Source organism: Corvus brachyrhynchos, unplaced genomic scaffold, assembly GCF_000691975.1.
Source record: "Corvus brachyrhynchos isolate BGI_N302 unplaced genomic scaffold, ASM69197v1 scaffold191, whole genome shotgun sequence".
Classification (NCBI taxonomy): Eukaryota; Metazoa; Chordata; class Aves; order Passeriformes; family Corvidae; genus Corvus; species Corvus brachyrhynchos.
In genome coordinates this window covers 1,886,921-1,898,872 of record NW_008236487.1, presented here as the reverse complement: position 1 = coordinate 1,898,872, position 11,952 = coordinate 1,886,921, and the positions used below count along the sequence as shown (strand labels likewise).

At 43.9% G+C, this 11,952-nt stretch overlaps 1 protein-coding gene across 1 annotated transcript in view; it reads right to left on the bottom strand.

Annotated features, from left to right (window-relative positions):
• Window positions 1-10,968, bottom strand: part of LOC103624728 (cat eye syndrome critical region protein 2) — a 48,149-nt gene extending 37,181 nt beyond the window's left edge. Inside the window, exon 1 of the mRNA XM_008644031.2 lies at window positions 10,876-10,968. The gene's annotated coding sequence lies outside the window, so the exon portion shown is untranslated. The remainder of the gene's footprint in view (window positions 1-10,875) is intronic.
• Window positions 10,969-11,952: the final 984 nt, after the last annotated feature.

Here is an 11,952-nt window from a genome sequence, read left to right as displayed (position 1 = left end):
AAGAGAGATTGGTGTGAAGATGTGAAACATTGGAGGAAAAAGGGGTTGGATTTGCCAAGCCTGGTGGATTATGCAGTTCTTGGAGGATGAGGAAGACACATATGGTTAACTAGATGCATGCTGGGTGCAGGGGCCTGCATATGTTTTTTAGGTAGGAGCAAGGGCTGCTTGTGTGTTTTTGTTGCTTGGTTAAGGAAAGGAAGAAATAGGAATATGAGTCTCAGCGAAACCAGAGCAGCCAGAAACATCCCAAACAACAGCTGAAGGTACATGGTACCACAGGAAGAGAAAACCCTGGGGGCAAAGGGGATAGGCAGGAGGATACAAACACTGCCCAGTCAGATTCAGGGAATACTAATGGGATTAAAATAAAATGTATTTATCTTCCAACGCTAGCTCAACCCCTCCTTCAAACTCAGTGAGTCTTTGCACAATCTCCATCAAGGGATGACTTGTGCTCTCAGTACATGCAGGGTTCTGGACAGAGAAGCAGGAACTCCACCCCCCACTACTGATGCTGCAATTTGAGTGAAAACTGGTAAGGACGAATCAATGAGTTGGATAACTGGATTAAAACAGGAAAAGTCATTCTGCTAAAAGATTCAGAAACATCATTATGTTGAGCAAAAAGTATTGCTACATGTATTTGTGAAAACATGAATTAATGTAGCATTAGATGAACAGAAAGGATTATTTACCTTGAATGAATAGAAAGAGAAGGCAATTTCAGACAGTATTAAAAACTGTCTTGTCCCTTAATTACACCTGCATAAATACAATAAATTAAGAGTGATGATGCTATTTTCCATGAGCATTGTTGTTTTTGACTCAGGGTGAGCACGTTCACACCAAAGGTGTGTTTAAACACACCTGCCCGGCTTTGCTGACACACTAACCCCACAGATACTCTGTACTTCACAGTTTATTCCATTTTACCTTTAGGGTACTGCCCTGAATGCATTAGTCAAAGGGTGCAGTAACAAATCAATTGCATTCAGTGTGATATACAGCCCATGAAAGCAGCTAGGGCAGCTTTAAACTCCAAAAGCAAAACAGCTCTGTAATCAGTCACTGACATGCATTTTCAACCATCATGTTGGAACTTGCACTACAGCTCCAGCATGGAGGAAGGCCTGAAAATAGAGACCTCAGTTCCCTGGGATATGGCTGAAATGGTAAAATACTGTGTGCCTGGAAATAGATAGGAACTTCCAGAAAACTCCCGGTGAGAAGGTTGGTCAGACATCCTGCCTGTCTGAATGGGAAGGAAACTTCAGTGTCTGTCAAGAAGTAAGAGCTTCCTGCTTCTTTAGTGGGGTTGCACTGAACAGTTCAGCAGCCAAAGAGGAGACAAGCTGAGTGTCCCCAGAAGGGTCAGCTACTCTTTTGCTGCCTCGAGGAATCAATCTGTTGAGCCAAGGGAGCCCAAGAAAGAGGCAATATCAGTTTCTAAAGCTTTACCCAGCAAGGGAGGCACGCAGGTACTAGATTAGGGTGGTACCACTGCTGATGCCATCAAATTTTATGTCTGAGGTGCAAAGGGCCAAGGAGAGAAGTTATCTCACGCCATCACCTATGATAAATTAACAATAGAACTGAAAATGCCTATTACACCTAAAAAGCTTTGCCACATGATTCTGCAAGAACACACAAGGGAGATGTCTAAGTGTAGGCCATCTCTCACCATGTGATAACATTGATCTTGGCTGGGGAAGAGCAGGGAAAATGGCTTTCATTAAGCAATGAATTCCCTGGCATGCCAGTGAATAGGCTTGGAGAGCTGAGGAGAGCTGGAGCCCAACACTTCCTTATCCAGCAAGATCTCTCACTGCAGCCAGACTGGGAATATGAATTTTTCCCTCAGAGCACGTTCAGAACAAGAGACAAGAATCTCCTGAGACCCCGAAGTGCAGAGAACTCTGTCATGTTCAAAACCAGAAAGTGAGTGACTGAGACCAGTGGCCAAGGCAGAATAGCAGGAGGTGGAAACGAGGTCCTGAGTCCCAGAGCCAACACCAGGCTGTGTGCTTAAGGCACAGGACATACACTGGTACCAAAGGATGGGAAGATAATTGCAAAGAGAGGTTTTCATGACAGGTCAGCAGTACTGGTGCACAAGACAGAGGTGCAGAGTAAGACTGAAGGAAGAATGGACTGACCTGCAGACCTCAGCTGGTCCCCTGGTGAAATTTAAGATCACCAAGAGAAGATTAAGCCACGCTGATGCCAAACTGGAGATTTTACAGGCACATCAGCACGCTGGATGACAGACTTAACGCCATCAGTAAATTATGCCACTTTTTGGATGCAACAGAAAAACAAAGAACCTGGGTTCTCCACAGAGCAATACAGTAAGTCCAAGACACAGCAGCTCCTAGGGTCAGTTTTAGAGCTCAAAAAGCAATTCCTGGGCCTGAACACAAAACCATCGGACCTGGACATTTCTGCAAACAATTTAGCAAAGCAAGATATCTTTCTCCCCAACAGACAGATAGGAAGACAGATTTTTTGTCAGCCTTGTGAAGAAAGTCAAAGGCAGGAGTGTCCCTTGGCAGTGTGAAATGCTGAATCTGAAAGGCCCTGGTCAGCAGGTGGACATCCTCCAGTCTCCACATGGATGGATGCCTCCCAGCACCTCTCAGGAATTCGGAGTGCTGCATTCTTTTCCTATTTCTTCCCCAAGGCTTATCAGACACTGAGGATGGGAATAGCTCACAGGCAAAACGATCACACAGCCAGGACGGCGTTTAAAGTCTGGGGGCTTCTGCATTGCTTCTGTGTCAAGTACCTTCGGCTTTGAATAACAAAAGGCAATCTCTTGAAGGATCAAAACAGAAAACAAAAAGAACCAGTGTTAGAACTATTAACTAACCCAAGAACTAGTTACAGGTTGTTTGATGGAAAAAAAAGAGAGGGAGAGATCTGAGTGCTCAAAAAGGAATGAACAAGTTCCTTTGGGGAAGACAGCTGGGGGGGATTTGGGTAACATTGTCGAGGGACGAGAGGCATGGCAAGATGCAGGCTGCTGGCTACTGCTTTGAGGGGCTCTGCTGAGGCAGACTTCGGTTCCTGCAGGATGGGTACACAGCCAGCACATACTGACCTGACCTGGAAAAGTGCAGGGAGGGATGCTGGTGGCCACACAGACAAATGGCTGCTGCACTCCCCGTTCTTGCCACGCGCTGCTTCCTGTGCACACTTGTGACTTTTAAAGCATGGATTTTTCCCCCTTGTTTAGTGTCCTGTTCTGTGTGACCTCAACAGCCAACCACACAAGGTATGTCCCAACAAGAAGCCACTCTGGACATGATGAAACGAAGATCAAGCCATAGTAGTCTCTGTCTCAGGAGGGATGAACACAGTCTTCTGGATGGTCCAGAATAAAGGAATGTACCCGCAGCCCAAATTTCACCTTGTGACTGAACAGCAAGGGCTTTGGTTTTTCTGCAATGATAATTCACTTCTCCCATCAATGACCTTCACCTGCATCTAGCCAGGCTTCAATAGGTACTTGCCAATTTTAATCCACAGGCCTCTTTCTTTCTACTACCGTTATTTGATTCTTTTTGAGGAGAAGCAGATCAACCCTTGGGAGCGGGAGCTGATTAACTTACAAAAGACCCAAATACATCTCCTATATTCTGAAGGAGCAAATAGGAATGGGGCTTACCGTGCTCCACATTCAGACTGGAAGAGGATCATTACTTACTATTCATTCCTGGATCCTTGAAGAACAAGTGAAGCCAGCTTAATGCTGCATTGTTCATTCCTAGTGCCCATCAACAGAAAGCATGCTCCCAATTCATTGCCACAAGGAAAGACAAGAGTGTTGCTGTGCCATAAGCACTTCTGATTGTTTGGGGGCCGCAGAGAGGACCTTAGGGTATTGCAGTGATGATGAACACTGTGGGGAAGAAGCTGGAGTTATTGTCTTGATGATGATGGGGAAATAGGACACATGCCGTATATTACAGCACAAATCCATATGAAACAAGCCCTTATGTGCCTTGCTACTCATAGAAAAATACACTTAATGTCAGAGAAAAGAGTCCCCTGTGAGGCACAAAATACCTAGCGTGGAGTTGCCTTGAAGCAAATAAGCTTAGCAAATTTATTTCTTAGAACCAGCCCCACACATTATAAGTTTCTGGAGACCACGGATAAACCCAAGTTTTCACAGATGAATAGGTCCTAAAGAATCACTTTTGGGATTTGTTTCAGAACAGATCTTTCATCCTCTTTTCTCTGAAGTTGAAACCACAACGACTACACTGGTTGAGCCAAAAAGAAACTGGAAGGCTGGAAGGTAAAATGGGAGGAAAAGTAAAAGCATAGGTGACTTAGAAGAGAGACTGACATGACACACCACATTATCACAGTGGCCTAGCAGCTGTTCATCAAGTCCACTGAGGCTGAAAGGCTCCAAAAAAATGACTTCAGATCTTCTCCAATATTCACCCTTGGACTAAACATTGGTTTCTGAGCTTGGATGAGGTGCTGGGAAGGGGCCTGCGAAACCAACTGTGCTGGAACAAAAATCCTGCACCAGTGTTTTGGAGCATCACAAGTCTCAAAAGTAAGGGCAAAGGTTTCACATCGGGTGAACTTCCACACCCCATCTGTCTCTCTCCACAATTCTTTGCCTTCTTCCTTGAAAGGAGAAGATATTTTCACTTGCCTTCTCACTTTCTGTTTTCATCATTGCTTTCTTCCTCCTCTCCAGAGTACTTGGTTTGCAACATCAAGAACTTATAAATACAGCTGCCGCTTTCATATTTCATGCTCTGACATTGGCATGATGACATCACTGCAGTCACCAAGACCCTTTGCTGACTGTTCTCTATTCCTCCTTTGAAGTTTAGCCACCTATTCCTCCCTGTCAGTGTTTTGCATAACTCCCTCTCCCCAGCAATCCAATCTGTTTGTCTGTCATCCATCTGCCCTGACAATAACAGCACAGCTTTTCCTCTTTTTCTTCCACCGTTTTCAGTCCTTATTCTCCACCACATCTATGGAATAGCACTTCCAGAACATGCTACCAACTCTTCTTCAAATTCTTCTTTAAAGATTCATTTTATCCATCTGAGAATCAAAGACATTTACTTAGCTTTAGTTATATTTCAACTCTATAATTTTATTCCACTGCGCTTCTCATTAATCTCAGAATGACCGTGTTATTTTACTGCTGTAATCTCATCCTTCCTTTCCCAACACCTGCCAGCTGCTTCATTTTCACTTTTTACCCTTTAAAAGGCTCACCTTGCATAGCTTGGCTATTATTATAATAAATATTAAAATTAGATTCAAGATGAGCAATGTAGCCACTTCATCTCCCCTGCCCCCTCACGGTATCTCCTGTGCCGATGATACCGGGTTGATTCCAGAGGCCATCCACCAATATCCATGATGTATGCAAGGCAGCACTTGTTAAAAGTCAGACTGTAAATAATGCTGATCTTGTTGATATTCACTTGGCATTCATGAATATGATTCTGAGTTACTGAGGTGCTTTGTGGCTGGGCCATGGAAGCAGTTGTTATAACCAAGGTCACTGGCTCAACTGCAAGAGCCCGGCTGTTAAAACTCTTTCCAAAGGAGGTGGGCATGAGGTCTGCTGTGACTGAGCCTAGGCTGGCTGCCCCAGAGGTTATGGCATGGACTGAAATGGTGAATTCATTCAGACCAGTGTTAGTAGCCTGGCTTAGCTATTCCCACAGCCTAGTTCACACAGTATCCACGAGACTGAAATCTTGGCACTGGTTTGCCAGCTATTCCTGTTGACCTGCCACTTTATCCCCTAGACCAGGCTGACAAACAGCACTTCTGGAAGGACACAGCTCATGTAGGCACATGCACAAGGGTGATTTCAAGATGTTAAGCATTTTACTGAGGTCTCTTTTACCACAGTATGAGAGCTGGGGTAACCCCCAAAGTACCTGTAAGGACACAGTCCACTCGGAATAAAGGACAAGGATGGACAAAACAACAAAGCAGAAGGAAGAAGCAAAATACCCAGAGCTATTAAACAGAGTCCCCAGAAACAGGCATTGTGCCTCAGTAGGTTGAAAGATTTCATATTGTCTCTCTCTCCTTCTGATGAAAGCTCAAACAAGTGATTATGGAACGAGTGTTAGAAAATACACAGAACACCCAGTACTCTTGACTGGCAGCTCAACAAGTAGGAAATGCAGATCTTCAGATGCCATACTGTGAGTGCTTCCCAATGCCACCACTAAGGATAGGAAAGAAATAATTAAGACAACTGTGGGGAAGGGAAGAGGAGTTAAGGAATATCCTCTTATTATCCCCATTAGAACAAACCAGGTGCAAACTACAAGTCAAAGACTCCCAGGAGAATTTACGGATCCCAAAAGAGCTTAAGGTGGGTGCAAAACCCATGATCCGCTTGGGAAGAAAAAAATTCCAATGCATTAGGGAAGAAAAAACAAGAAAAAAACAACTGAGGCTCCTAAGGAAGCAAATCCCCTCTGGAGCCACAGAAGTCAGTTAGAGAGTTTTCAGCCACAGTGATGGAGCAATCTCCTGAGGTGTAAAAAAAGAAAAGAATCTCATGGGGCATAGGAAAAAAAATGGCAAGAGATAATGTTTTTCTTCCTCCTCACCTCGTGGCCTTTGTGCCTGTTGAAAAAATAAAACATAAGAGAAAGCAGCTAAGATGCTTTTTGAGACAAAGTAGCAGCACACAAAATGCCTCCCAATAAGAAATACGATAAAGTTACTGAAACATTTTATGCCATCATATTAAAAAAACAGCAAAAGTGCAATAACAGAACATTGAAGAATGAGTTTCACCCAAAGAAAAGCTGAACAGCAGGAGCTTTTCTAGAATATTTTAGTTTACTGTAGACATCCATGCCACACCATCACTTCTTACTTAAAAACAGCTGCAGAAGGCTCCTGCTGCGGCCGCTGCCGTTAGCTGAAGCTCTGATCTTCCTGTCTTCATACAAGTCATCAAGTCACATTTCCTGCTGGAATTAAAGTGGCAGCCCCTAGGGACTATGCAGCTACCCAATTTATATCAGAGAAAATCTGAAGCAAGCACCAGGATTTTTTCAAACTGCTTAATTTTTTTTTTTTTTTTTTTTTTTTGTAACCCCAAATTCTAACAAGAGTTTTTCCAGGCATTTGCCTTTTGAAGCAATTAAAAGAAAACATGGACATTCTAAAACCTGTGCAAAAAAGCTGGGAGCAGGAAAAACCTGTGGGCAATCTCACTGGCATCAAACCAAGGCATGCCTGAGGTACCTATTGCACCCATAGTAGTTACATACAGATGGTACAGATGGTCTATGCAGACTATGAGGGGTATTTATAAAACAACAAAAGCTGCAGATCATGACACACAAGTGTTTTGGCTCAGTAAAAAGAGGAGAGCAACGGGGAAACTGTCCTGGCCAAGTGCTCAAACCACCCGGTACCAGGCAAGGACAACTACAGGGTCATTGCTAAAGATGCAGAAGTGCAGGCAACTGGTTTTTGTTCTGTACTTCTACAGTATTTCACACAGCAAGAATAAGGTCAATGGAGTGTTCCTAACAGCTATGATAGGTTATGACAAATAAGAGTTTGGAGAAGATCACGTAGCATCCCATTAAGTAGTCTCTGTAGTTAAACACAGATATCCATAACTCAAAGAAAGTCTTACGTTACCAGACATTCAACACTCCTTAGCCATCAAGCAAGGGTAAAAAGCAGTCTCCCTTTTGTATGTGATTCTTTTTTTTTTTTCCAAAACGTTTGTCATAAATAATATCAAAACCAAGGCAAAGTTGCTCTACTTCAAAACCAAGGATCATAGAACCCTACAAAAGTATTAATCTCTTTTTTTTTTCAAAGAATGGAAAGCAAATCAAACTAGAGCATGTTAAATTGAGCATTAGAAGGGCTCTCAGCCACTTCCAAAATTACTTGAGAGCACATTATAATTAGGAAAGGTATGTGACAGTTTTATACCCCTCTATGATGCATGATTAAAGCCAGGCAGCCCAGCTCTGCCACAAGTCCTGCATGCCGTCAAAACAGATGTGACAAGAACTGCAAGCTGCTCCCAGCCAGACTGTGAGAAAGCAGAGGCAGATAACATTTTGGCCATCAAAGATGTAAGACCCGATACAAAACTAATTAAACCTCAAAACCCCTCAGAGAGGTAGGCAAACTGAGGTTTTAGGAAGCATCCTGTGCTTCAGCCGCAGTGCCCCAGCCTGAGAACAAGCATGAGAACAAGCTCCTGCCTTTCTCTCCGAGGTGCAGCAGGGAACAAAAGTGTACAGCCTCGATGTTAACAGCTCCCAGCCTCAGCACGACTGGAGAGATGCTGCAGGAACAGCACCAGGATGATCTGTGACACTGCTGATTTTTCCCACCCAAGACAGATAGCTCTTATCTGCCTGCAACAGAGAAGTAGGGAGTCCTGGGCCACTGTGAAAAGCCCTCTAAACTCCACACAAATTCTGCCTCTTACATTTGCAGGTCTTTGTCTGCTGAGCACTCAAAAAATTGATTAGAGGCTCAGCTCCTTACCACTAACTGCAGAAAAACAAGGTACAGCAGTGAAGCTGTGCACCGGCCAAGACCTATGCCTCTTGAACTGGGGTTAGAGGGGAAAAAGGTGTTGGAAAGCAACATGTAAGGAACCTGAAGAATTTCAGGCTTTTGGATGAATATTCCACAGTTGGTTTTAAGTGTAAAACAGTGTGGCAAGTTTGTTTCTGAGAAGTATATCCAAGCCATCATGTTTATTCTTATTTACCTACATATTTTCATATTTAGACTACATCTTAATGCTTGCTTCTTCCTTCGTGACATCCCTCTGCACACAGCACCTTTCCCTGTGTTTCCAGGTAGCCTCCCCCACTGCTTCCTCTGCAGTGCTTCAGAGCTCATCTCTCTGACATCCCAGCAGCTTCAGGCAGTTTTCCTGATATATTCCCTAAGCCATTCCCACTGCACTGCTCCTGTTGTGCCCTCTTCCCCATCTCCTCCACCTCGTTATCCCCATGGCCACGAGGTAATAACCCCCTTCTGCAGGAGGCGCTGCAGAAATGGTGCCGCTGGTTTCTCCTTCAGGGACCTCACGCTTTCCCCAGCACGACTGTTTGGGTGAGATGTAAGTTCTCACAATTTCACTAAGTGGCTTCACGCTCCTGTGTTTCCCAGGGCACCTCTGGTGTGTGGAGGGACACACAGCTGCCTGTGGTACCTGCCTGTGCTGCATGTGCACCCTGGCCAGGCTGCCAGAGCCATCCTCGGGTTACCAGCTCTTCCCCCTGTGACAGCATTACCTCCTCACAGATTCTGCATCTCAAAGATACTCAAAGCTGTACTTGCACAGGCACAAGCCTGGACCTACATGCAGTGCTGAACAACTACACACTGTTCAGCTGCCACGTATGTGGCAGACGGACAGACAACTTGCCAGAACAACTACACACTGTTCAGCTGCCACGTATGTGTGACCTTCCCCAGACAGACAGACGGACAGACAACTTGCCAATGCCCAGCGACTCACCCATGATTCATCCCTGAATTCTCTTAGTTAAAAGAGTTGCAAATGGGGAGGCAATTACACAATGCAATCACTAAGTGGACACTCTCAGATCTGGAGAGTTTTGGAGAACCTCACAATGTGGAATTCATTAATTTTATCAAAGAGAAATCTGCTGCTGCTGCTACAAGGGTGAGCTGGTTCAGGTGGGCAAAACACTTAAGCCACTACTTTCTGATGGCGTTGGTATGAAGAAATAAACTTGCTGCATGTACAAACAGGTATATATTGCTCTGTGGCTATTTTGATGAAGAGGATACACATGACTGCGGTTCCTTTACAATCAATCTTCTCAGCACATCAGTTTCGTTTGGAGGCAGTAAATGCAGTGCAGCTGCCTGCTTCAGGTCCTGATACCCACTGATGCTGAATGTCTATGCAGCAATGCAAGAGAACTTAATTAAGTGGCGTGTATATACACACAAACTATATAAATTTTGTTGAACTTAATCAGTTTATTAGAAATAGAGCTTTCAATGCAAGCACCTATGGCTATGCCTATGCACCAGCCTAAGCCTCTCCACAACAGGGGGATCTTAGGGAGCAGGATTACTTCCAAGCAACTGCATGTGTTGCCAAGCCGTCTTTGTCCCCACAATTATGCTTTGCTATTAACATGATTCACAAAAGAACAAATCAAATACACTGCATCAAGCCTTCGCTATCACTGGAAGCACATTTTGCTGTGCGAGCGGCAGTCCTCTAAAGAGCGATGTTCTGCAGATGTCTCCATTTGGGAGGCTGCTTTAGTGGACACTAACAAAGTGTCTCTGGATGTCAAAACTTCAAGAGAGCATGTCAAATCACTTTCTAACATCCTGCAGCTGAAGCGATTCCAATACTCCTTTTATTTCTAAGAAAATAATCATAGCTGTCCCTTTGTAAAGCAACGGGATCTTTCATGCAAGTGAGGTGTGTGCAGAGCAGCAAGTTTTATGCTATGCAATACATATAAATGTTGAAAACATATGTGATGATTTAATATCACTAATTTGATCAAGCAGAGTGCAGAGCACAACAGCAGACGTGAACGTTCACTGTGTGCACTAGTGCTACGGCAGAGCATCAAACACAGTTTTGCACGGCATCCGAACAAAGGAGTTTGCTTAACGGGTCTGTACAATTAAAAGCCTACATCTCGACCCAAGAGAACTGGAATTCCCTTCCACTCGGTGAAGCACCTGGCCTGATTGCTGGTGGCTGCTGATCACTGCCATGTCATCACTCTAAAGCCGTGAAACATCCCCGCCACCGTGTTAATTAGCTCCCCGTGCAAAGTGCTTAAGCCATAGAGCGAGGTTACTCACGTGATGTCTCTGCGCTGATAGCAACCTTGAAGAAGGCAAGCGATCAGGTCGCTGATAAACTCCACATCATCCCTGTGAAGAGCAGCTTCCAGTTCCTAGTGAGCAGAAAGGAGAGAGAAAAAAAAAATCCAACCATTAAACTAATTCCTTAGCTTTTCCTGCTAGCTCCAAAAGGACCCAAACAGCCTCACGTATGTGTACAGCAGCAGAGCACACACGGGGTAAACTGACCTTCCTCATCATTAAAAATACTGCTTCTACCACCTCTTCATTGCAAGAGTTTATGGGAAGACCTTGAAAGGCTTTTACTGAATGTCAGTCTCCAGGCAGAAGACAAATGCTTATGTCTGGATGCAGAAAAATAGGGTTCAGTGAGGTTGAGATCCACTACAGCCTAATAAGAAAGGCACGATTTCTCCCATGTTCACCTGATGGACAGGAATCAACACTTTCATTCTCCTGCTTTACTTCCACTCACTAAGGCTGGTGAGCTCAATTTAAAAGATGTGCTCGGAAAGCAGGGCCCTAAAAGCCACTTATGCCCAGAAATAGCAGTTTCAGATGGATTGCCAGAAATGGCTGAAAGCCAGCAAGCAAATGCCTCAAACAAATGCAGGCATTTTGATTACTTAACTTATTTCTCATTGGGTTACTTTTTTTTCCAACTCTAGTAAGAGAGAAAGAAAGGATGGAGGGATGTCAGATTTCGTGACCCAAGATCTCAATCCTCAATGGAGGGTAGCACAGCTTATTTCAGCAGAGTGGAGTTCACAACGATGTGAGGCAAAAACTGATCCACAAAAAGGATAAACTCCTGCAAGTTATTATGAATTTTGCACATATTGTGAGAAATATCTTTTTTTCAGCTAGCTGTTTTGAGCTTTATTCTCCAAATATTATTTGGTTAATTACAGTTTTATTTGTATGCCAGAAAATTATTCACAGTAAGAAAAATCCACTTTCTATAAGACTTATCATCACTAGCATACAGCACTTAACAAGATTTAATATGGATAAACAATATAGGCATAAGAAGCTATTCTTTTTGGGTCTCAGAGTAAATAATGGATTGAATAC